Source organism: Globicephala melas, chromosome 9 (assembly GCF_963455315.2).
Source record: "Globicephala melas chromosome 9, mGloMel1.2, whole genome shotgun sequence".
Lineage (NCBI taxonomy): Eukaryota > Metazoa > Chordata > Mammalia > Artiodactyla > Delphinidae > Globicephala > Globicephala melas.
Window position 1 is genome coordinate 30,164,124 of NC_083322.1, and position 24,902 is coordinate 30,189,025.

The following is a 24,902-nucleotide window of genomic DNA, read 5'->3' on the forward strand; positions in this document are numbered from 1 at the left end:
GGTGTATGATTCTTCTAATGTATTGTTGTATTCAGTTTGCTAATATTTTGTTGAAATTTTTTGAACCTAGGGTCATCAGAGATATTGACCTGTAATTTTCTTGTGTTGTCTTTGTCTGGTTTTGGTATCAGGTGATGTTGACCTAGTAAAATGAGTTAGGAAGCATTCCTTGCTCTTCAATATTTTAGAAGAGTTTGAGAAGAACAGGTATTAAATTTTCCAGTAGAATTCACCTGTGAAGACATCTGGTCTTGGACTTTTGTTTGGGGGCAACTTTTTGATTACTGTCTCAATATCTGTACTAGTGATGTGTCTATTCAGATTTCTTCATGAAATGTTGTATGATTCTAAGAATTTGTCCATTTCTAGGTTGTCCAACTTGTGGCATATAGCTGTTCATAATCTTCTATTTTAATCCTTTGTATTTCTGTGGTATATGTTGTTATTTCTCTGCTTTCATTTCTGATTTTATTTAACAGAGCCTTCTCTATTTTTTTCTTAGTGAGTCTAGCTAGAGGTTCATCAATTTATTTTAACTTTTCAAAGAACCAGCTCTTAGTTTCATTAATCTTTTCTATTGTCTTTGTAGTCTCTATTTCATTCATTTCTACTCTGATTTTTAATATTTCCTACTTTCTACTGACTTTGGATACAACGGCAGGGAGCCAGAGTCATGGGGACCTCAGCGACTGGAGGGACAGAGCCCCAGGCCTCACTGCTGCTATTTTCCAGTGACCTATGGCCACAGGCACCAATGCAGCCCAGAGGCCTGAGTCATATGTGCTGCCTCCCCTGCTACTATCGGATTTTCTGGGGCTGTAGGCTCCACTTCCATGGCCTGAGGGCCTATGGTATTGTAGGAACTACCTCTGCTGTTCCCTCAGTTCCATTTCCTCTATGTGTTCCACTCCACCACCTTTAGGGGGACAAATATGTGAAATTCTCCCACATCCTGGTGTGCTGGGCAGAAGCACCTTTGTTGCACTGTAGATGTTTTACTGGTTGTAGGTTGAAGGGATGAGACAAAAACAGCTTCTAATTCTGCCATGGTTTTTACATCACTCCACATTTTACATTTTCTGGTTTTGATGGTGTAACTAATACTAGAAAATTGAACAAAATGAATGAAAAAACTATTTTTAGAAACTGGAAAACAGGCAAATTGGTAATATTATTCCTAAAAGGTTTAAAAAAATATGGATAGTGAATAAAGCCCTATAAAAGTCCAAGTTTTCTACCTGACAACACTTTCTAGATCACAAAGCCAGGAGGGGTATAACAGAGGTCTCTTTTTCTTTCTTTCTTTCTCTTTTTTTTTTTTTTGTTTTTTTTTTGAGGTAGGAGGTTTTAATGAGTAGTGAGTGGAAGCAGTTTTGTATTTTCTGGCAAGAGTACCAGAAAGGCAGAGAGGGAAGAGGTATTCAAACAAAGAGCAAAAGAAATATCTTGAAGAGTACTTTTCAGTCTGGCTGAATATGACACTGTACCTAATTAGACTGAGATTGGACAATGACAGGCAAAGAACAACAGTCAAGAAGCAATAAGCTGGAGTACTACCAGAGCTTATGAAGTCTTGGGAGTTGTTGGAGTCTCAATTAGCCAGGGTGAAGAGACACTGTTGAAAACCAGGGTATAGTGGTATAGCAAAAGTAGTCTTAGAGTAATAATTATTCCTAGTGTTCTCTAAAAAGTTTAGAAAAGAAGGCTTGAATGACCTGAGTTAATGCAAATAGTCAATTAACTGCCTGCAAATATTTTTTAAAAAACGACATGTGCCCATACACACAGGTACATATACCAAAATATCCAGTATAAAATTAAAAAACAAATGAGTAGATATTCCAAGAAGCACAAAGTATAACACACATCTAAGAGAAAAACCAAACAATAGAAATAGAACCCAAAACAGGAGCTGACAGAACTTTAAAACATATATTATATTCAAAACATTTACATGTTCAAGAATATAAAGGAAAACATGAACATTACTAGTACAGAAATGGAAGATATTTAAGATAAAAACATGGGATTTCCAGATCTCTAAAAGCAATAGTTGGAATTCAAAAAAAAAAAAAAAAAAAATCCTGGACAAGAATAACAGAAAGTTGAACAACACAGGAAAAAAAAAAAAAAAGATCTTTGAATTGCAAAATGGGCAATAGAAACTTTCTAAAAAAGGCCAAAAAAAGCCAAACAGCAACAAAAAAAAACTGAGGAGAGACTCAGTCAATTGTGGGAAAATGTAAAATAGTTTGAAGTCTCTTAATAGGAATTGTTTAAGTAGAGGAGGAGTAGCAGAATGAATATTCAAATAAATAATTTTCAAAAAAATCCAGACTTAATGAAGAAAGTCAACCCCTGGATCAAATAAGCTCAATGAACTGTAAGCAAGATAAACCCAAAGAAATACACACCAAGACATATTAAAATAAAATTATGCATAACCATGAAGAAAATTAAGATCTTAAAGGAAGTCGGAAAATAAAATGATACCATTATATATAGGGAAACAAGCAAAAAAAGAGTAACCAATAGAATTTATCAAATAATATGAAAACAAGGAGACAATGAAGTGATCATCTGAAATGCTTAAAGACAAAAAATATCTGTCAACGTAAAATTATATCTAGTCAATATGCTCTTGCATTATCTATTGTTAATGTTATAAGAATATAGTAAAAAAATGTGAAGATACTCAAGTGAGAAATCTATTAGAATTACAAAAAGAATTTCTTTAAATTGGCCCAAATTCCAAAGCTTTTTGCTAGTTTAGCAAAAGAGACAATAATATTAAACACAATGGGATAAGTTTATATATTTATCAGCAATTTGAATAATTTAATCTGCAATGTATTTCATCAAGTTATTGCCATTATTTATGAGGTTGTGTGTTTACTTTTTATTGATACTTACAGTATATTTTGTAATGTACTGGACATGGTGGATATATGAGCTGAGAATAACTTTTATTATATGCATCATGTTTCATTCTCTTAAAGGTATACTTGGTAAACACAAGTTCTCTGCTCCATTGTTTTTGTCCATTTATTTAGTCTTAGACCAATAACACATCATTTTATTAATTATAACTTTGGAGTGGGTATTAATTTGACAGTCATTCAACTTTGTTTTTCTTCACCATTGCTTTGACTGCTACTGGCTTTTAAAATTCTCATATGAATTTTAGAAACACCTTCTCAATTTTCATAAAAATAACCTTATAGAACTTTGATTAGAATTGCATTGAATTTATATGTTAATTTGTGGAGACTGGTATCTTTAGGTGAATCCTCCAGTGGTTGTTTTACTTCCTGTTCTCTCTTTGTGTGATTTTCAAATGTTAAACTACCATTGCATTCCTAAAATAAACAAAAGTTGTGATATACCGTAATTTTTATAAATATCCCTGATTTTGGTTTGCTATATTTTAAGAATTTGCATTACTGCTTATGAAATGAAATTTTTCTTTCCCCCCAATCTTTATCAGATTTCAGTAACAGGTTTGTGTTCACCTCATAAAAACAGAAACATTTTCTACTTTGTTCTCCTCTGAAAGATGTATGTGGTTAACATTACTTATTTCTCAAATTTTGGGAAGAATTTAATGGTGATGCTATCTGGTACCGGAGTTTTCTTTGAAGGAAAGGAAATTTTTGTGTTCTTTAAAATAAATATATAGGTATTGGATAGTAAACCATTCCAATATGGGCCAATACAATCTTACTCTTTATTATTCCATTAGCTTTGTTTTAGTTGCATTTTCCAAGGATTGGTATATTTCAGTCAAAGTGCAACATTGATTTGTTGAATTTGTCCTCTTATTTATCCTTTGGGTCTTTAGGATTTATAATAGAGGTGCCATTCTATCTCTGTTTGTTAATATTTATATTCACTCTATTTTTAAACAAAGTAAATCAGAATTACTAGCATTTTTAATCAGGTTAATATTTTAAAGAAATAACTTTTGCTTTGTTGATTTTCTTTACAGTTGCTTTGATTTCACTTATTTCTACAAATCTCTAAAATCATTATATTTCCTTCTATTCTTTGATGAATTGTTTTTCTTTCTTGAAATTGATGCTACGTCACTGATATTTATTACTTTGTTTTTACTAAATAATTGCTTTATGTATATGAATTTCTTTCTGCACACAGCTTTGGCTGTACCTCACAAGTGTTAATATTTCATTATGCAATGATATTTCACTGAAATATTTTTAAAATTGTATTTTCTTAGTTAACTTATGAATATATGACTTAATTTCAAGAAAAGTATGACTGTTCTAATTACATTTTGTTATCAATTTCTAGTTCAATGCCATGTGGTTAGAGGACATAAGATTAATGAGCTAAATCTTTTAAAATTTGTTTAAGCATTTTTATGCATGGCCCTGTACATGGTTGGTTTGGGTAAATGTTCTATGTGCTCTTGAAAAGAATTTGAGGTCTGTTGTTATTGGTTGTTGTGTCCTCTGTTTACATACTGTGTAAAGTTATTATAGTGTTCAGATCTTATTCATCCTTGGTGATTTTGTTTCCTGCTTGGTCTACTAGCTATTGGATAGGTGTGTTAGATTTCTGCTATGATTGTGGATTTATCTACCTTTAATTTTTATGTTGATTATTTAAACTTTTGATTTTGATATCATATTTGCTTTACATGTAGTTGTAAACAATAATGAGATTATATACGTATTATATATATAACAGTCTACTGGTATTGACATTTACTACTTTAAGTGAAGTACAGAAATTTGGCTTCCATGTAACTGCTTTTATCTTTCCACCATTTTAAACAAACTGACTTAGATATTTCCTGTATATACAATGAGAACCACATCATATAGTGTTGTATTATCTTCAACCAGCATATATGATTTAAGAAACCCAGGGAGAAGAAATCTATTATATTTACCCATGTATTTTTTAATTAATTTATTTATTTTTGGCTGCGTTGGGTCTTCGTTGCTGTGTGTGGGCTTTCTCTAGTTGTGGTGAGCGGCGGCTACTCTTTGTTGCGGTGCGCGGGCTTCTCGTTGCGGTGGCTTCTCTTGCTGCAGAGCATGGGCTCTAGGCGCACGGGCTTCAGTAGCTGTGGCTCGCAGGCTCTAGAGCACAGGCTCAGTAGTTGTGGTGCACAGGCTTAGTTGCTCTGTGGCATGTGGGATCTTCCCGGACCAGGGCTCGAACCTGTGTCCCCTGCATTGGCAGGCAAATTCTTAACCACTGTGCCACCAGGGAAGCCCTACCCATATTTTTACTCATTGCCATATTCTTTCTTTTCTGATGTTCTAAGCCTTCTCCTGTTATCATTTCTTTTCTGTTTAGAAAAATTTCTAAGCCATTCCTTATGGGTAGAACTGCTAATATTTTTTTTTCTTACTTTCCTGTCTCTATAATTGTCTTTATTTCCCTTTCATTCCTGAATAATATCTCATCAGCTACGAAATTCACTTAACAGTGTTTATTCAGTCATTGATGTTGTGCCACTTCCTCTGGCCTCCATGGTTTCAGATTGAAAATCTGCTGTCACATAATTTGATGGTCCTCTAAAAGTAATATGCTCTTTCTGGGTCTTTTCAAGATTTTTTTCTTTGCATTTTGCTTTCAAAAGTTTAATTATGATGCTTTGGTGTTGATTTATTTGGTTATCCTATATGGAGTTCACTTACCTTCTTGAACTTGTTTATGTCTTTTTCCAAGTTTTGGAAGTTTCTAGCCATTATTTCCTTGAACATTTTCTCAGTCTTAGTCTCTTGTTCTCATTACCTTAGATATGAATGTTATATCCAAGGATTTATATTATTTTCCTCAAATTATATGAATATTATATTAGGTCTTTTGTTATTGTCCCACAGTTCCCTGAGACACACATATATATATATATATATATATATATATATAAATATTTATTTTTTTTGTCTATCTCTTCTATGTTCTTCAGATTGAGTAAATTCTTTTGATTTGTCCTCCAGTTCATTGATTATACCATCTTTCATCTCCATTCTACTATGGAGTGCTTACCATGATATTAAAAAAATTTGTGTTATTTTATTTTTCAGCTCTATAATTTCCATTTGATTCCTTTCTGTGACTTTCTTTCTTTCCTGAGATTTTCATTTTTTTTCTTCAGTTTTTAAGCAAATGTGTAACTGCAGTTAATTCCAACATCTGAATTTTCTTGGTGTTGGCATATTTTATTGTCTTCTCTCATTCAAGTGAGATTTGTCTTGTTCTTGGTATAAGTAGTGATTTTCCACGGTATCCTGGATGTTTGGATATTATGAGACTCTTCCTGTTTACAAGAAGACACTTTTTGAGGTACAGCTTGATAGCTGGGTGGGTGTATATGCTCAGATTCTCACTGAAAAGCCCTCCTGACTCACACTGATTCACCTTACCTCATTGCAGATGGGCAGGGTGGGGGTTCAGACCCTCCTGTCCTGCTGACACTTTTCCTGCAAAAGTAGGGCACCAACTTGTAGTGCCTCTTTTCTTGTAGTGCAGGTGTAGCTCAGCACCCCATTGGTCACTGCTAAAATGAGGGGGAAGTCAGGGAGAGTGCCACTTCCAATCATGCTGCTTAGACTTATTGATGCTAAATGGATGTATTGACCAGGTTTCTACTGGATCCTACTGACACAAAAAGATGGGGCAAAACTTAGTGGCAATTAGCCCTGTCTCTAACTGTCTCATTAAGCAATGCAACTGCTGAGTGGAGACGGTGGCTCAGCTTACTGGTAGATCATTGATAATCTGTGATTGATGACAACTGATTGTCTCCGATTAAAACATAAGAAATAAGGGGGTAGGTAACTGAGACATCCAATTTTACTTTGATTTATGACAATTTTATTCATTTAGTATTAATATTTATAACTATATTTTATGTTTATAAAGTATATCTGAAAGTTAGTTTTGAAACGTTAAAAGTATAGGTCAGTCACTTTAAGGATGTTTTTACAACAGCAATTTTATTTTAAAAATATCATATATTATAGAAATAGGAAGATCCAAAACAAGGAAATGATTTTAAATGTTGGCAAAATAAAAAATGTGCTCATAACACTCCAGTACATTTAAGAGAATTCAGCTTAAATTCATAAGTAAATGTATTTTTCAGGCTCTCAAGCGCCATATGTCAAAACTCAGCTAAGATCCAAAAAAAGGAAGATATCTGAAGTGTCTGCAATGTTTTGCCACTAACTGATAATTTTGAGCGCAAGGAGTTTTCAAGATTGATTTAAAGAAAATGAATAACTATGCTTAGTCACTGATGATTAGTGGAAAAAAAAAAAGGAAAGACAACTTTACTCATTTGAAAGATTTGGGGTTTCTGCAACATCTCTTTACAACTAGTGTCTGCAAAAAGCATCTGTACTGTTAGTATTTTTCTTAATCAAATCACTGTTGGTAACAAAGGTGATACCACAGACAAACATTATTGGTTTTATATTTAAAGGAAATAACAATTTTTTCCAAAACCTTTCATTTCATTGAGTAAAAGGCAAAATATAAAGCCAAGCAACAGATGACATTTAAGGTATTCTATCAATCTGAATGGTCTTAAAGCTGCACATGTCAAAATGTCAAATAGAAAACAGATGTTTAGCTAGCATTAATCAACTCCTTCTATTCTATTACAAAAACAATAAAAATGAAGATGGGTTCATTAGAAGCAAGATTTCTAATAAATAGAATACAGTGCAGCCTTATTAGTAAGATTCATTTCCAAGGGCAATTTCTGTAAAGTATTAGATGTCAACATACATAAAAGCCTTGTTGTTTTCTGAAAAAAAAGTTATGCTGGTAAGTCTTTGCCTACAGTTCTAAAAATAATGCACATGAAAATATAGCAAATTGTTCTATTTGAATTGCAGTGTGTCATCCAATTAGATCAAAGTTAAATACATCAAAAGTATTATTCATAAAAAGGACATAACAATACTACATTTTATTGTCTACATTCCAAAAATAAGTAGAGACAATAATTGACTATTTTCCTTTAATTTAACAAGAAAATATTTACATAATTGCAGGATGATGGTATAGTTTGAGTGGCAGCTATAATAATGATTTCAAACAAAATAATAATCAAAGTTATATTTTGCCCAATATCTGCTGTTTATGGTCTTGATGACAATCACAATGGTAGCTAGATGAACAGATAGGCAGATAGAGAGGTAGATAAACAGATGGATAGATGGATAGATAGATAGATCCCATATATATATATATATATGTAAACTATGGACTTGTATTTAAAATGGCTTCTTAGTAAGATCCTCTAGGCACCTCAAAATTGAAGGAAAAATATGTGCTAACATTGTGCTTCATGTGTGAAAAGTTATAAAGGGGTCATCCAATTATTACTCATCTATATATTAAAGCATCTTTCATCTTTAGTTATCAAAGAGAATGTAAAAATATTTTTGAGATGAATGATACAAAATTTTTAATGTAAAAAGAGTAATATTTTTCACATTTTCATTGAGTTCATAGGCATATCTTGAATTATTAGAGAAAAATGTCACTAGAGCATAATTAATAATCATTTTGTGCTTTTTTTGAAATATATGCTATTAGTTCAACTAATATCAAAAACAGAGTAAGTGAAGAGACAAACATAATTTTGACCTTTAACTTATTTTTAGAGACCTTATTAAAGAACTGAGTAAAAGAGTAGATTAAGTAAGTCAGCCTATTATGGAAATGACCATAGAGCCCACAGACTTCTTTCCTTTTAGCTAAAAGCTTAAATTCAGAAAAATATTAAACATTCCAAATACCCAGATATAAAAAGATGTGGCACATATATACAACAGAATATAACAGCCATAAAAAGAAATGAAATTGAGTTATTTGTAGTGAGGTGGATGGACCTAGAGTCTGTCATACAGAGTGAATTAAGTCAGAAAGAGAAAAACAAATAACGCATGCTAACGCATATGTATGGAATCTAAAAAAAAAAAAGGTACTGATGAACCTAGTGGCAGGGCAGGAATAAATATGCAGACATAGAGAATGGACTTGAGGACATGGCGGGGGAGGAAAGCTGGGGTGAAGTGAGAGAAGCATCGACATGTATACACTACTAAATGTAAAATAGATAGCTAGTGGGAAGCAGCTGTATAGCACAGGGAGATCAGCTCAGTGCTTTGCGACGACCTAGAGGGGTGGGATAGGGAGGGTGGGAAGGAGGCTCAAAGGGTGGGGATATGGGGATACATGTATGCATATGGCTGATTCACTTTGTTGTACAACAGAAACTAACACAGCATTGTGAAGCAATTATACTCCAAGAAAGATACATAAAAAATATCGTTTAAGGATTTCTTCTTTTGTTAATTTTCTTCATTAGCACTTGCACATGTTCTAAAGAGGACAACTTCAAATGTCTTTTACGGATACTGTTTTAATTTTGATGAAGTTTCATTGCAAGTAGAACCTAACTTGCCTCTCATCTCTGACTCTGAAATGCTTCTCTAATGTACTGTAGTAAATTGAGCCACGCTGGTGGTATCTGATGGAGAGTTTATTGTTGAAACAGAGAAGATTTTGCAGGTGGGCTTATATGAAGTCCTAGATGTCACTGTGTGGTTTGTCTCAAGTAGTCAAACTTGCCTAGCCACCACACCTCATGGCTATACTGCCTGGAGAAAATCTGTAATGATAGTGTCTGTATAAAGAAAATAAAGCAACTTTATCCATGAAGGACTCTATGAAACATAAGGATTACTTTTTTGGTGCCCAGGCAACTATGTAAGACAGGTAGAGAAAGGAAAGTTCTTCCCACTTCTAGGTGGAAGAGGACATGGCTTGGCACCTTGACATATCAGGGAACAAAAGGACTTTTGTCAGAGTCCTTCATTGTTGTAATGGAGGATTACAGCAGTGACAGCAATACCATTCCAGGTGGCTTCTGAGGAGAAGTCAATGAAGAAAACTGGAGCAAAAGGACACAAGAGAATTATGTGTGTGACATACTCTTGAGAGACCAAAAAATACTTTGAAGTGAGGAAACTGAGAGAATCTGATATTCTACCTTATGCAGATAGGAAATGTTTCTGTGAAATTTGCCTGGTTACTTTTAATGTTATCCAATTTATATGTATACATGAAAAAATAGTAGGTCACATCGGTAATTACAGTTATACTCATTAATGATATTTCATCAAAGCACTTTCTTCCTTAGTCACATTTAATTTGGATAAGACTTTAAATGTACTCACAATAATGGGAATCACCCCATTTTTGCCACCTAACATCCTAAGCATGGATACATATTGAGTTCTTACTCTCTTTTCACATCTGTAAAGTAAATATGATTCCATTGGCCTTCAATTATGCCATTAACATGACTAGCAAAATATATAAAAATATAGTAATATTCTATTACTTTAATTCCTATACACTACATATATAATATTTCCTTCAGAATTTGATATAAATTTACATCATTCATTCATTTGTTCATTCATTCATCAATATGTAAACTGTCACTTTACATCATCAAAAACATACTATCTTACACTAAGAAAACAATGCTACTTGTGGTATATTCTATTTTAAAACATATTAAAAGTAAATGCACAATAACATTTAGTATTAATAAATACCATTATGATAATACCATCTGACCTTCCTAATTCATCATACTTAAAGTACTAAAACACTTAATAGAGATGATATTTTCCATTGTTTGAGATCCAGACCTACAGGAAAGGTCTTGTAATGAATACCATAGAGTCAAATATAAAAGATGGATTGTTATTGCTGTTGGGAAAATATAACTTAGAATTTTACAGTCATCAGATGAAGTGCAAAGTGGATCAGATTCTGGAAATATGTTTAAGTCTGTTCTGGATGTTTTAACTATGTTTTGATTCATTCATTTATTCATTAAAATATTTATAAATTATCAAGTGTAAGATTGTCAATCATAAGGAAATCATAAAATAAAAAAAAAATCTCAAGGATGAAACGTAAAAGGGACCATAGTATTACAAATTTTATTAAGTCAGAATCTATTGTTTGAGAATGCTTTCCTGTTATATTTCGTATCTGGAAACCAACTACTACTCATATAAAGAGGTAGGCAAGGGGAGAAGAAAACTATACTGAATCCTTTGCCGCATCTCTGAAAGAACCCCAACAGCCATTAACCACCTAAAAGAATAAAATAAACTGAGTTCACAGAGGCAGTAGTCTCAACTGTAGAGGGGAAAATTGTCAGTAAAGGCCTATTTTGAGAAAATTTCATTGTTTAAACAGCTGGCTCTGAGATAGTTCTGAGAGAGCAGGAACAGTCTTCTAGTAAAGCTATATAAAGCCCAGCCATTATGCCAAATAGACCTATTAGCAGCACTCTCCAGTCTCTAAAGACCCTGAACTCGACTATGTCCAACACAGTTCAGAGAACACAAAGGAAGTTCAGGCGCACAAAGGAAGGAAGAGCCCCTATTCCTTCCCCCAAAATAAGCTCAAAAAGGCAGAAGGACATAGAATTTAAGCAGGCAGACTTAGTAGACGAGACTTTCAGAAATACGGCCTAAATTATATCTCACAAACCCCATAAACTGAGATGAAATTGGAGCTTATGCTAATTAAATACTTTTAAAAATATAAAATACAAAATAGCAGTAACTATTGAGTTTCTGGCACTGTCCTAGGTGCATTATGGCCATTTTTATTTAAATAACACACTAATTCAAAAAGTAAGCATTTTTACTTCCATTTTTACCAATGAGGAAACTGATGCTCTGAAACACTCCGTATCTTGAATTATTCATAGATAACTTTGGCTCCAGTAGTCATTCTTCACAAACATGAACCCTCACCATATGAAAGATTCAGAGGTTGGATATTTAAATGGAATTGAAATAAATGAGGACAAATTGCAACAAGCCTGTTAAGTAGGGAAGACTTGAGAGCTTATGATGGACTCTAAACTCAACTTAATATTTCCTTTTACTGTTTGGACACTTCACAAACTATGATATCATTCATCCCCCATCCCCCACCCAGTTATTTAACTGAAATATAGAAACACTAGGCCAAGGGCTAGTATTCAAGATTAGATTCTAATTAAAGATACAAAAGTTCATCTGATACTCCAGAGTGTATAATTTTTAAATAGAGTATAAAATTTCTGAGGACAGGAATAGTATCTTTTTCATTTGTAGCCTTTCTAAGCCCTATTCCAGTAACAAGGGAATAGAAGACTCTTTAATTGATTATTTTAAATTATTTTTCTACTATTTTTGGAGTCCTAAAGAAAGGAGTTGGGTTTAATTCCAACAAGAAGATAGTATATTTCAGTGGCTCAGATCCCTGTCTTCCATATCTGACTCGCTTTGTTAGAATTCTAGCTCTAGTCATACTAAATTTGTCTAGGCAAGTTATATCAACCCTCATGGTTTCTGTTTTGACATTTGTAAAATGTAGATGATAACCAAATCTATATATGAAGAGTTAATGGGTTTGCTAAATTATGCAAAAAATTGACATACTTCCTAGCACATAAATAACCACTTAACAATGGTTCATTACATTGCCCTCAGTTATCAAGAATATCCTAAAATTTTTCCATTTGATGTGCTTGCATATTTCCTACTGTTGCTGTAACAAGTTACCACAAACTTATTGGCTTAATACAACACAAATTTATTATCTTACAACTTTGGAGGTCAGAGTATGAAGTAGGTTTCATTGAGCAAAAATCAAGTTATTGACAGAGCTGTATTACCTCTGTAGACTCTAGAGATACTCTGTTCTCTTTCTTTTTCCAGCTTCTGGAGTTATCATTTTGATAACCCAAGATAATCTTTCCATTTCAAGATTCCTAATTCGACCTGCAAATGTCCTTTGACAGGCAAGGTAACATATTCAAAGATTTGGGGGATTTAAAAGTGGATATCTTAAGGAGGTGATTATTATGCCTATCACAGGGCCTATTCAGTACTGGCTTTATTCCGTCTAATAAACATCAGTAATGACGAGATATTAAGTTCATTACTTCAGTAAAGATGATTACTTTATCATGATTAGATACCTATTTTGGTGTATTTTAAGTAGTTATTTAAGTGTAGAGTATTTGGTACAAGATATAAACCATTTTGTAGTTTCCCTAAAGCAGCACAACTGCTAAAGGTAGGCAGAGATTAAGTGCACAAGCATAAACTCTTAATGACATCTCATTGATACCCACTTAATTGTTCCTGTATCCTGGGGATGTCTCTGTGAATGCTACTCCATTATTCAATAGGGGAAGGTACTTTGTGGATGCCATCAAAATCAATTACTATTTGTCTACTTTGGGGGGGCCAATGAGGCAGAGAGTTAACCTCCAACTAATTTCCAAAGTCATTTATGAGCTGATGGCTAAATCATTTACTCCCACAGGCTCCAGATATGTGGAGCATTTGCAAAAATCCAAGTAGTAGGATGCAAGAAACATATGAGCTGTGTCATGACATCATTTAAAGCATATTTGTTTATCTATTTTAAGCTATCAAAATTTCCTGAAGTCCAGGACCTCTACATTTTAATTTTATTATTAAATAAGTCTCTAAAGCCAACAAGAGGTTGCTATGTTCTTTAAAGCAAACAAAAATCCTCCAGTCATTTGGTTAAATCATTCCAAAATTTACATCAATATTAAAGTTAAATGTTAATGTCAAAATCTGAATCTAGACTAATATCACATTAAATTCCTTTGATAGTAAGCATGGAACACTGGTGAATTTTGGCTTCTATAGATGATGAATTATATTAAAGAAAGCAATTATATAATATAAAAATAAATTTTGTAATGTCTTAATATGATTTCATGGTCCAGTTACCTTTTAGGTTCTAAGATATTGAAGCCTATAATATAAGTATATTAAATGAAGTTCCACTCTGGTAAATAAATCATTTTATGGATTTTATAATTTGTTTTGAAATTTTAAGTATTAAAAGGAAAAATCTAGTGTTTTCCTCTCTGACAAGTAATGAGGTTGGAAGTTATCACCTCCATTCTCACAACAAGAAAAAAACTGAACAACTGAAAATCAACAACTCTTCTTAGATCCATCGGAGAATTGAGGTCACAGAACAAACTAATGCCCCCAGAACAGGAGAGATAGAGAGACAGAGCTAACTGTCCACAACCTACAGAAGTAGAAACCTAGGAGCAGAAGCCAACAGCTGCAGCCAATATTGATAGGAGGCTAAACTGTAATTCACAAATTGCTGGCGGCTCAGGGCATACTAGCTTGAAAATTAACCATAGGACTATAGAATGCTTCCCCTCCCCCTCACACCTTACCACTACAAAAATGGGTATTGTATGATAACAGGAAATTACATCTTAAAAATTACAAGCCTCAGACTCCATGAGGCTCTAGGAAAATTCAATAACAGGGCGACAAAAGCAAGGACAATAGAGAAAAATTTAGTTTCTGATACCACAGCTATAACAAACAGTAAACATTGTTTAACTTTTAGCCAGATAAACATAAAACTTCACACTAAAGGTCAATATGCTTCAGTTCCTCAGTTCCTTTTGTGGGATACACCTTTTCAGCTTTCAAGGAAAGGTAAATTATAAGGAATGTTAAAAGACAAATAACAGAATCTGAAAAAGCAATGCAAACATCAGATCCAGAATCAGATATGGCAGGAATTTTGGAATTATCAGACAGGGCATTTAAAATAGCTAAGATTAATATGCTAAGGAATCTAATACAAAAAGTGGACAGCATGGATATTATAAGCAGAGAGATAAAAACTACAAGAAAGAATCAAAAGGAAATGCTGGAAATTTAAACACTGGAACAGAAATGAAATACACATTTGTGGGCTCATCAAGAGACTGACTATGACCAAGGAAAGAATCAGTGAGCTAGATGATATGTCAATAGAAACTTCCAAAACTGAAGTGCAAAGAGAACAAAGAATGGAAAAGACGAACATAATACCCCCCCACAGAGGAACAATTCTACAAATGTAATATATTTGTAATGAGAATAGCAGAAAGAGAAGAGAGAAAGGAAAATAGATACTTGAAGTAATAATGGCTGAGAATTTTGCAAAATTAATGACAGACATCAGAGTACAGAACCAGAAAATTCTGAAAATAGTTTGAATTCACTTTCTAGCTATTTTATTTCTTATGTAATTTTCTTAAAAATCTCATTAGGTAAATATTATTATCACTATCTCACAGAGAAAATCACTGAAATTGGAGAGGTAATGAGCAACTACAAGGAAACCACAGCACAAGTGATCTTGTTACCTTTAGCCTTACAATTATATTTTAAATTGATTTTAGCAATGGTCAATGCTCTTCCTGGTAACTTTTTCCAAAATAACCCAATACTGGCTAGTCATTTAAGACTTTCAATACTTAAAATTTCAGAAAACTAAAGATAATCAATAATGTGTTCTATTTTTTCCTGCAAGAATTTCCAGGCTTATTTCCTATGTTTATAATTTGTGAATTTAGGATTCAAAAAAATAGTCCATATAAAATTCTTCCAATTGCTTTTCAATTCTTTCAAGAAATCATTTCATAGAGACACAAATTCTGAACACATCTGCAATGGAATATTAAAAAGAACTAAATTGCTGTTTATCACTGGAGAGTGAAAATGTACATCGTATTATTTTGGGCTCCTAATCTGTGGGGATGCGGATTTTGGAGCAAAGAGAAATATTTGAAAATAAAGTTAACCTGGCTACATGCAGGCAGTTTAAGAACAAAAGCTGCAGTCTGTTTGAATATCTCTGTACAATTCAGAACATCCTATTTCTTCTATGTAAGGGTATATTTCTACTCTTGTATAGGGTAATAAATATTTATTCATATAAAAATTGCTCATTGAATAAAAATAGGCTAGGGATAAAATACCAACAAGATGTCTGGCAGTTCAGGATTAAAGAATGAGAACATTTAACAGTGTGACCATTATCAGTATTTCTATGAAATCTTCATTATGAATTCTGGCAGGCAGCTAAATTGATCCATATCCTCCAGAAATAGAAAGATAAACTAATGAGGACACAAATGAAAGAAAATTGATTATCAGGTCAGGAAAAAAAAGAATAAATGAAGCATTTGGTTGGAGTGTATTCAGACCACTCTTGTCATAATTGGGGGATCAAATTAGACTTTAAATATTTACATTTTCAAAAGATTGGAGATACTTTAATAGCATTTTTTTTTCCTATATAAAATTACCAGATACAACGTTTCCTAATCCCACCTGGTGAATTTTTATTTAATGCATTTAGAGATTTACCTATTATCTAAAGATTTTTTCTGCTTAAAATTATCATGTGCATGTAGAAAGGACTTTCAAGATAGTTATTACATCAGGTAAATATATTTGGAGAGAAGGTTAGTGAAATTAGAAATGTTCAATATAGACCTAGAGGAAATGGACAGAATGATTTGAGGATTACTGGGAAATCTGCTTTTCCTCAAATATCTACTCCAACAGTTGAACCACTCACTGTTAAAATCAATAACACATTATTGGATAAAGTTTGGGACTGAACTCAGGATGTCTATGAGAAAGCTGCACTTGAAACTCCTGAAAACTCTCAGCAGTGGGGGCAATGCAACCTGTGCTGGGACAGGGAAGTTGGAGGTTGGAATAGTAAGATGCTAGGGAGGTCACGCTTTTTCTAAAATGGGAGAGAGTGACACCAAGACAAATCCTATATGTCTCATAAGCATTGTGCCAAAAATGGTCTTTTATTATTTTGTTTTCTCTGGAACAATGGATGGGAATTTTAGTAAAATAATATTCACCAATACAAAAACTAACATTTATTCAAAACTTAATGTAATTAGTGTAATAATAATGATAAAACAAACACACTAACAAGAATTCAAACATGCCTTAACTTTTTATACTATCAAGATATTTATGAAGAACTTGTAGCTTTCAGTGGGCTGTTTTGGCCCCACTATACACACACACACACACACACACACACACACACACACATACACACACACACACAAATCATTTTCAAGGTAATCTCTAGAATAGTAATCTAGTAGATTTTAAGATGAAATTTATCTTGCGGCATTTAAAATATGTATTCCAACACATAAGCTGAAATTATTCTATCATTAAATGATGTATCTAACAAAGATGATATACACTTAAGATCATGGGGAAAATTATTTTGAATATTAAAATTATAAGTAAATTAAGCAGCTGTCTAGGATATTCATATCCTTCCTATTTGATGACAATATCATCACTGAATTTGATCCTGTAAAGTGAAACAGATGGCAAAAATAAATTGCTTATACCAATACATATCACATGCAAAACGTTAATTGAATTACCCATTATCAATCCAGAAAACAAATATGCAATACCAGACTCAAAACATTAGATATAAGTCAAGGTTCTTTTCCTTTGTAGTCATTTCAACTAGTGTGTTACATTAATTATAATGAATTTAGCTCTATTAGAAATGGGCATTTAAAAGATTAGTTTATTTGAAAAATCAAATGTTCTTTGACCTCTTAAAGGAGCATGTTATGCTCATGACATTGCAAAGGACCTTCAGATGTGCTTTCAATCACAATGTGATTGAAGAGCAACCCTTAGCCAATGATGGGTGGCAATTTGTTGATCTGTTCTGTGTGAAAAAGCTACCAAAAAATTCCCCAGCCTGGGAAACTCTCTCAGGCACAATTTACCCCAGAAATCATACAGAAGCTGTTAAAAATTGTGTGAAGAAGATAGAGGTAACGTTGACTGGCTCTACTCTACCAAAGATATGAAAACAAATTAGTGGAGAAAGCCAAGCCCAGGTCACAAATTTCAATGCTATAGTCAGTAGACATCTTACTTGTTACATGTCATATTTTCTTTCTCCTTTAATAGTTTTATCTCATTATTCTTTTACATGTTTCATTTAAAATTTTTTAATTAGCTCTATAAATGGAAATACCCTATAAAATTCTCACCTCCATGTGTAAGAGTTGAAATAGGTGTATTATTTTAGTGTGTGTGTGTGTGTGTGTGCGCGTGTGTGTACACCTGCATGTGTGGGTCTTTAGGCTTGAACACTATTTGTTTTCAAGTTCCTTAGGAAGAGATTCCTAACCGTACTCATATTTATAGCTCCAATGTCTATGATAGTGACTGATACCTAACAGCTGGTTTAAGTGATTTTCAAATAAATTAATATTTAAGTTTTTAAGGTGCACCAATTTCTAGAATACTCAGCAGTACAGGAGAAAATAACATAGGACCATGTTAATTAAATTGACTTCACAATATCTTTTCCAAGCTCCATATTCACATTTTGGAATTACTAATGGACATTATATAAATGCCTCAGTTGAACATCAAACTTGAAACTAGCTAAACTAAAACATGCTATTTTTTTTCACATATGCTGTATTCATCAGTGCCCTTGTGTTAAATCTCCAGTCACTGACCATGAGTTTCCCAGCTACTGCTGAAATCTGCCTAAAAATAAATCTGTTCAGTCCACTCGACCTCCTAAAGATGTTGATTTGGTTTCTACAGTTTGTCCTAGCTTAAATGGAACCACATTTTCTCTTCCTCATGTACTTCTACTTCCAGCCACTGTAATTTTCCATAACATGTTTTGTAGTCTTCCACTCCCAAGCCTTTCCTCAAAGTGCTCCTTCTAAGTGGAAAATTATCGTTCTCTTTACCTCTATACCTTCCATTTATACTCATACCAGTCTTTTAATATCCATCTAAAATGCCACTGTCAGCTGGCCGCTCATCCATTCATCTATTTATCTCTAAGTAGTTACTACCCAAGTGGTTATTATAACACAAGCACTATATACTCTACTTGGGTTACAAAGATAAAAAGCCATGCTTCCACTCTGCAAAATCTTACAGTTTAATAGGAGGATATATATGAAAATATAAAACTGAAACACAGCACTTTTTAATCATGTTAAAAAGTTGTTTTAAAGGACTATGTGCTAAATCTAATCAGTAAGACTTACTAATTAGATCTTAAACTTTTTATTAACTTCAGTAATCTCTGACATATTACAAGGATGTTTTCCCCAAACAGGAAGCTTGTGGATGCTGTATATACTTTTTTCTAAATCACACAGGTATCGTACCAGGGGATATTTTTAGGGAGGCCATCAGTAGGGACAGCAAAATACAGTGCATACCTGAGAAACCTATCTTTAGAAGTATTCTTTTTAGTGAATTCCATTATTATAAATATTTATATGCACATGCAATTACAGGAAGAAATATTTGGCAAAACTGAAAAATCTCTTTATGGGAAGCCTGCATAGATATTTTCAGTTGGACTATATTTCTCTTTTCATCATATTACATGGAAATTTGTTGTACTATAAAATTACCTTGGCTTTTCTGTCCTCTCTTAACTGTAAACTCCTAGAAGAAATAATTGGCCATCGTCATTTTATGGCGACAGCTCTTGTTAAAGTTACCAATCATACTTCTCTCTTCTCTATCCTTATTTTATTTGATCCCTCAGGGGCAATTATCAATACTATAGTAAGATAGATAATGCTTATTTCGGTTCTATTATTTCTTAACTTTGTTGGAAATATTTTTCCTGTTTTCTCTTTTTCATTGGTTCATTACTTTTTTCTACATAGTATTTTTGATTTTGCAGAACTCCATCTTGTTCTTTCTCTTCCTCTTTTCTCTCCCCCCCCGCACCCGCCACCCCCTTAGGTCATTTTCTCATGAACTTTTATATATTCTTATGGCTGATGATTCACAAATTAAAAACACTTTCTGATATCTACATTTAAACATGCAATTGTATTTGTCTCCACTTTGATGTCTAACAAAGCTATCAGCATTTACATGGTTAAAGAAGTACTCTTTTCCCCTCCAATGTACTTTCAAAGTTCCATTCTGCACTGTCTCATCAAATAGAATCATTATCCACCAGTTTTTCATGCTCAAATATAATATTTTTTCTGGTTTCCTTACTTTTTCCATTCTTTCCCCACTCTTTGTGTTCAATTCATGAACAATTTGTCAACTCTCTCACCCCAAATTTAATTTTTAAAATATATCTTCTTTGTTCTACATATAGCTCTACCATTTTAGTTTTGTTACCATTATTGCTTATGTGTATGAATCAACTGCATCTTAACTAATCTTCTTGCCTCTATGTTGTTTCTCTCCAATTGATTCTCTGAACAATGGCAGAAGTTACTATCAATATAAATTGGAATATGCCTAACCCTTTTTAATGTAAATCCCTTCAATGGCTTCTCAATGCAACCAGAAAAAATCCTAACTCATTTCCATGGCCTACAAATCATTGAATAATTTGTCCCTATCCAAGCATTTTCTTTCTCTTTTGTGCCAGTTTATTACTGCACATCTTCAAAGACATTAATAACTAACTTACTCTGTACTTTTGTTTCGAGAATGTATGCATAGCAGACAGCCTTGAATAGTAAAGACAGAGGTATCTCACTCCCTTAGAGTAGATTTGCATAATATTCCAGAGTATTAAAGATAATATATCTCTCCAGAGTGTGGGGATAGACAAGTTTGCCAGCAATCCCTATACAATGTTGAGCTTTCTAATATCCTTTCTAATACTCTAATATTCCTTTCCTGCAGCATACCCCACTCAGTATACAGGGAACATTTGCCCCTCAGCACATTGCTCTGTTGGAACTGGGACTTAAGGAACTGACACTTATTCTGGCTCCTGATATTACTGTGGGTAATAAAACTGTCTTTTGTCTCTGACCCAGGAGTCTTATGTCTTCTGTTGTACCTATATAACTCCGGCAGACTAATTTGTTAGCTTGCAAGTAGGTTAAAATCTCAGATGTTTGCACACTTCCTGACTTGACGATTACATCTTCATCGCGATATCTAACTTTCGGTTTCACAAACCGCCATCTTTTTTTCATACACCAATATACCTGTACATGATTTTTCTTCCGCTAGAATTTTTTTTTTCTCTCTGTGTAACATATTTAACTCTATTTTGGTCTCAGTTTAATGATAACACCTCAGATAGCTCATCTCTAACAATCTTAGTTAAATTATGTTATTTTTTTAATTCCCTCTATTTCATCCCATGTTCACACACTATAATTCGCAATTTTTTTCTTCTGTTTTTGCTCTTTCTTTGGCTTCTTCAACACCACATCCCCTAACATAGTCTTTGACATTCCCCAAGCAAACCAATACTATGAAAGATGATATATATTATCGTAAATGCTCAGATGTTTATCATTTATATGTCAGTTTCAACTGAAATCAAAGTATATAGCAATCATGAAGTTAATTTTTAAAAATCTAAGGAAAATTGTAAAATACATTATCTGGATGGATTTTATCTAGTATATGTAATACAGCATATTTTTAAATTTTTAGTAATAGATAAATGTGTTTCCTTCAGATAGATATTGAATGACTCTTTTTTTGTTAGTTTTATAAGGATTTTACAAAGGAAAATTTACAATGTCAAGGTTTTTTTTTTGTGCCCATAGAATTTGATATTTCATTTGTTATCCATTTAAAAAATTATTTTTTAAAATTCAATTAGATTAGCTTAGTACAGAAAAAACATTATGCAACTATTTCTGGAGTGGTTTGAAAAGCATTATGTGTGAGTGTGTGTATAATTACTTAATAAACAGATAGTAACATATAGCTTTTGTTGGGACAATTGAATCACACTTAGACTCTTAGTAACAAAATAAAGCTCACTGATAGGTGACATGTGCACTTTAAAAATAAATATTAATATGTAACTAAAGAGCTCATTTTAATCTTTCTGATACAAGACTGTTGAACTAATGGTATTATTAGCTCTGTTCAAGAAAAGAAAAAAATCCTCAGTTGGATATTTATTCACCTGTCTATTTTCAGATTGAAAATCGCTTTCACTGTCAATTATGGGCTCAGATCTTCAGTAGAATCAAAAGTGGAAAGAAACTCTGTCCTCATGTTGTTCACTTTGTAAATTAATCATTCTCTACCATGGAATAATTTAATTTCTTCTCAGTTAAGTAAACCTTAGAAAACATTTTGATATTAATCTAGAGAAAATTTTATTTTATGTTTGCTTCTACGTATTTCTTACTGATGCTCAAGTAGCTACCTTAATTATTGAAACAAATTAGTTTATTAATATATCTAGCATTTAAGACATTTTAACTGCTTTGGGTAAAAACTTTTTTTTTTGTTTTGTTTAGTAGTTCTTGCTCTCAGTAATATAAATTTTTATACCCAGTTAATATTTAAATAATTCATCATAATATTATTTATAATACAAAATATAAACAAGTTTATCATATCATTGCAAGTACAGATATATAGTGGTCTCCTGATAAAGATTCTTTATCCTGATAGATAACTCCAGTGTTATTATAACAGCAAGTTCTTAGAAAGTTTAGAAGAGTTTCTGATTTTCAAGAAGACTAAAAATTATTTTAAAAGTATTTTTCTAGTAGTCTTTTTTTAAGAATAAACTATCAGAAAATATAATTAGTTTTTCTTCTATTTTTTTCAGTTTACAAGAAATAATATTTTACCTCACTTTCAAAAGCTCCTACTTGATGTTATATCACCCTAGGAAAGAGTCAAAAACATCATTTAACAAAATTCTCTTGAAGTAATGTTTCCAGTGGATAAATATCTTTATGACAGATATGTGGTTATTTAATATCATGCTTTTCCTGTTATAATAGTGCATTTAGTTCTACATAGAGAACATAGAAAAGTCACATGCTAATAAAATTAAGATATCCTGATTTTCTATCATGCCAACTTATCATTATGTTAACAAAATAATTCAGTTTTATCATATGTGGCACATATTCAAACTACTAGTCATAGTTAATATTTAAATAGGGCCTACTATGTATCAGGCACTGTAAACACATTCTCGTTTATATTTAACAAAAACCCTGTATATAGGTGTTCTAATAATCTCCATTGGACATATTTTGAAACTAAGATTTACACAGGATTTACAATAATATATCCATGGCCTCTTGTAGCTGGGCTCAATTATCACAGGTGACCTAATTATGTAGATACTGTCAAATGGAGAAGGAAAGGATTAGCAATGTCTAGGCATCACAAGAAAGTATACTTAGTGAATCTCAAAGGTAAATACCACTACTGTTTCAGAGATGTAGAAAAGTTCTAACCTCATGTTAAAGAAATGTAAATCCCAAATGATCTGTTAGCAGCTCATTATATCATTACCTCAGAAACTGCTTTTCCCAGTTCCTGCACAGCTATTAAACACCTTCATGCCCACAGCTTAATTACAATTGTCCGACTAGCACACTTGCAGGACTTTGAAAAAATTCTCAATACAAGAGCCAACTGTTTATTTGTATTTAAGTCTATCCAAGGATGTAATTCTCTATTTTGATCACTGAACTCCTGCATTATTTCCTGTATCAAAGACTAATATCCTGTTCTTATAAGGTGTTGCCAGAAGAGATTTTCATCATGTGGCTCAGTATGTAAAACCAAGCTTTAACTTTGGTGTCCTTTCTAGGGTGTAATAAGTAATCTATTTTATTAAGCATCTAGGCTCTCCCTAGGATAACACTACCTAGAATTGTGATTTCTTTTATCCTAGAGTGGAGATTTCCCTTACCGAGTTGACTATGCTTTGTCATATTACTCTGTTGCTACATCTCTATCCCAACAAAATCCTAGATGATGAGTAAATGCCAGTTCCTTCCTAAATGAGCCTTATCATTCTTATAATTCCATAAGTAAACTACATGCTCTGCCTAACAAAACTGGGAAAATTGAGCCCCAGGCACTAAATATATTGTGGGTATTTATATTTAAAATTTTTTTGTGGGTCATGATATATCATCTGGTATTAGACACACTCACCATAAACAAATGAAAAACTGGACAAGATTAGTGCTTCTTGAATAAGCAATCATAGTCAAGAAGGTAAAAGAAAATTGTCCCTCTTGCAGCTACTGGGAATCAGTACTGAGTTATCAGGCTGGAGACTGAAAACAAGGATCAGGACAGAGAAACTGCAAACCAGAATTTCAGTAGGAATAGTCACAGCTATTACCAATGGCTGGTGAGTCAGGGAACACTGAAGCTCATAGTGGGTGAGCATTGGGGTAATGTTTGGATTTATGCTGATGACCCAAAACAGGACAAATCCAGAGAATCTTCTGACCTATACAAAACTGCGTAGGGTCCACACATACATATATGGGGAGGAAGGCTACCTTCATCCTAAATGGGTTTTATAGTTAACCCAGTTATGCTCAGCTCATAGACTTGAGCCCTTGGAAACTGAACAACTCAATTGGATTTAAAGAGAAATAAAGGATGACGATGAAGAGGTGGAATTGGAGGAGGAGCAGTAGCAGCCTTAGTGGATGAATATTGGGATAATAAGATAACTTGTCATATAAAACTATTTTTTACAGAAACAAAATAAGAGACTTAATCAATACCTGAATTGTATCAACTAATGGTCCTCAATAGAATTGGCAGACCATTAAAGACTATGATAGGGGTTAACAGATCACATTCAGCCAATCACAAAAAATAACTAAACTATGAGCAAACGAGTAGTTTCCTATGAGCCGTTTCGTGTGTGTATGCATATATGTGCATATAAAATATATATGTATATAAGCACACTTATACATTGCTATGTTTCTTTATGATCAAATTCCAATGGTGTATATTATGTTTTCATTAATATTGTTCAGTTTGATGCTATTGACAATGACGGCAATACTAATGATATAATGTATGTGAAATCGCTTTAAAAAGAAAGGACTCTTAGAGTTCAGTAGACGCGACTTTTCATTATTACCACCAATCATGCACTCAAAGGGCCAAACATACTGCATGCCATTTTTTCTTTTTACC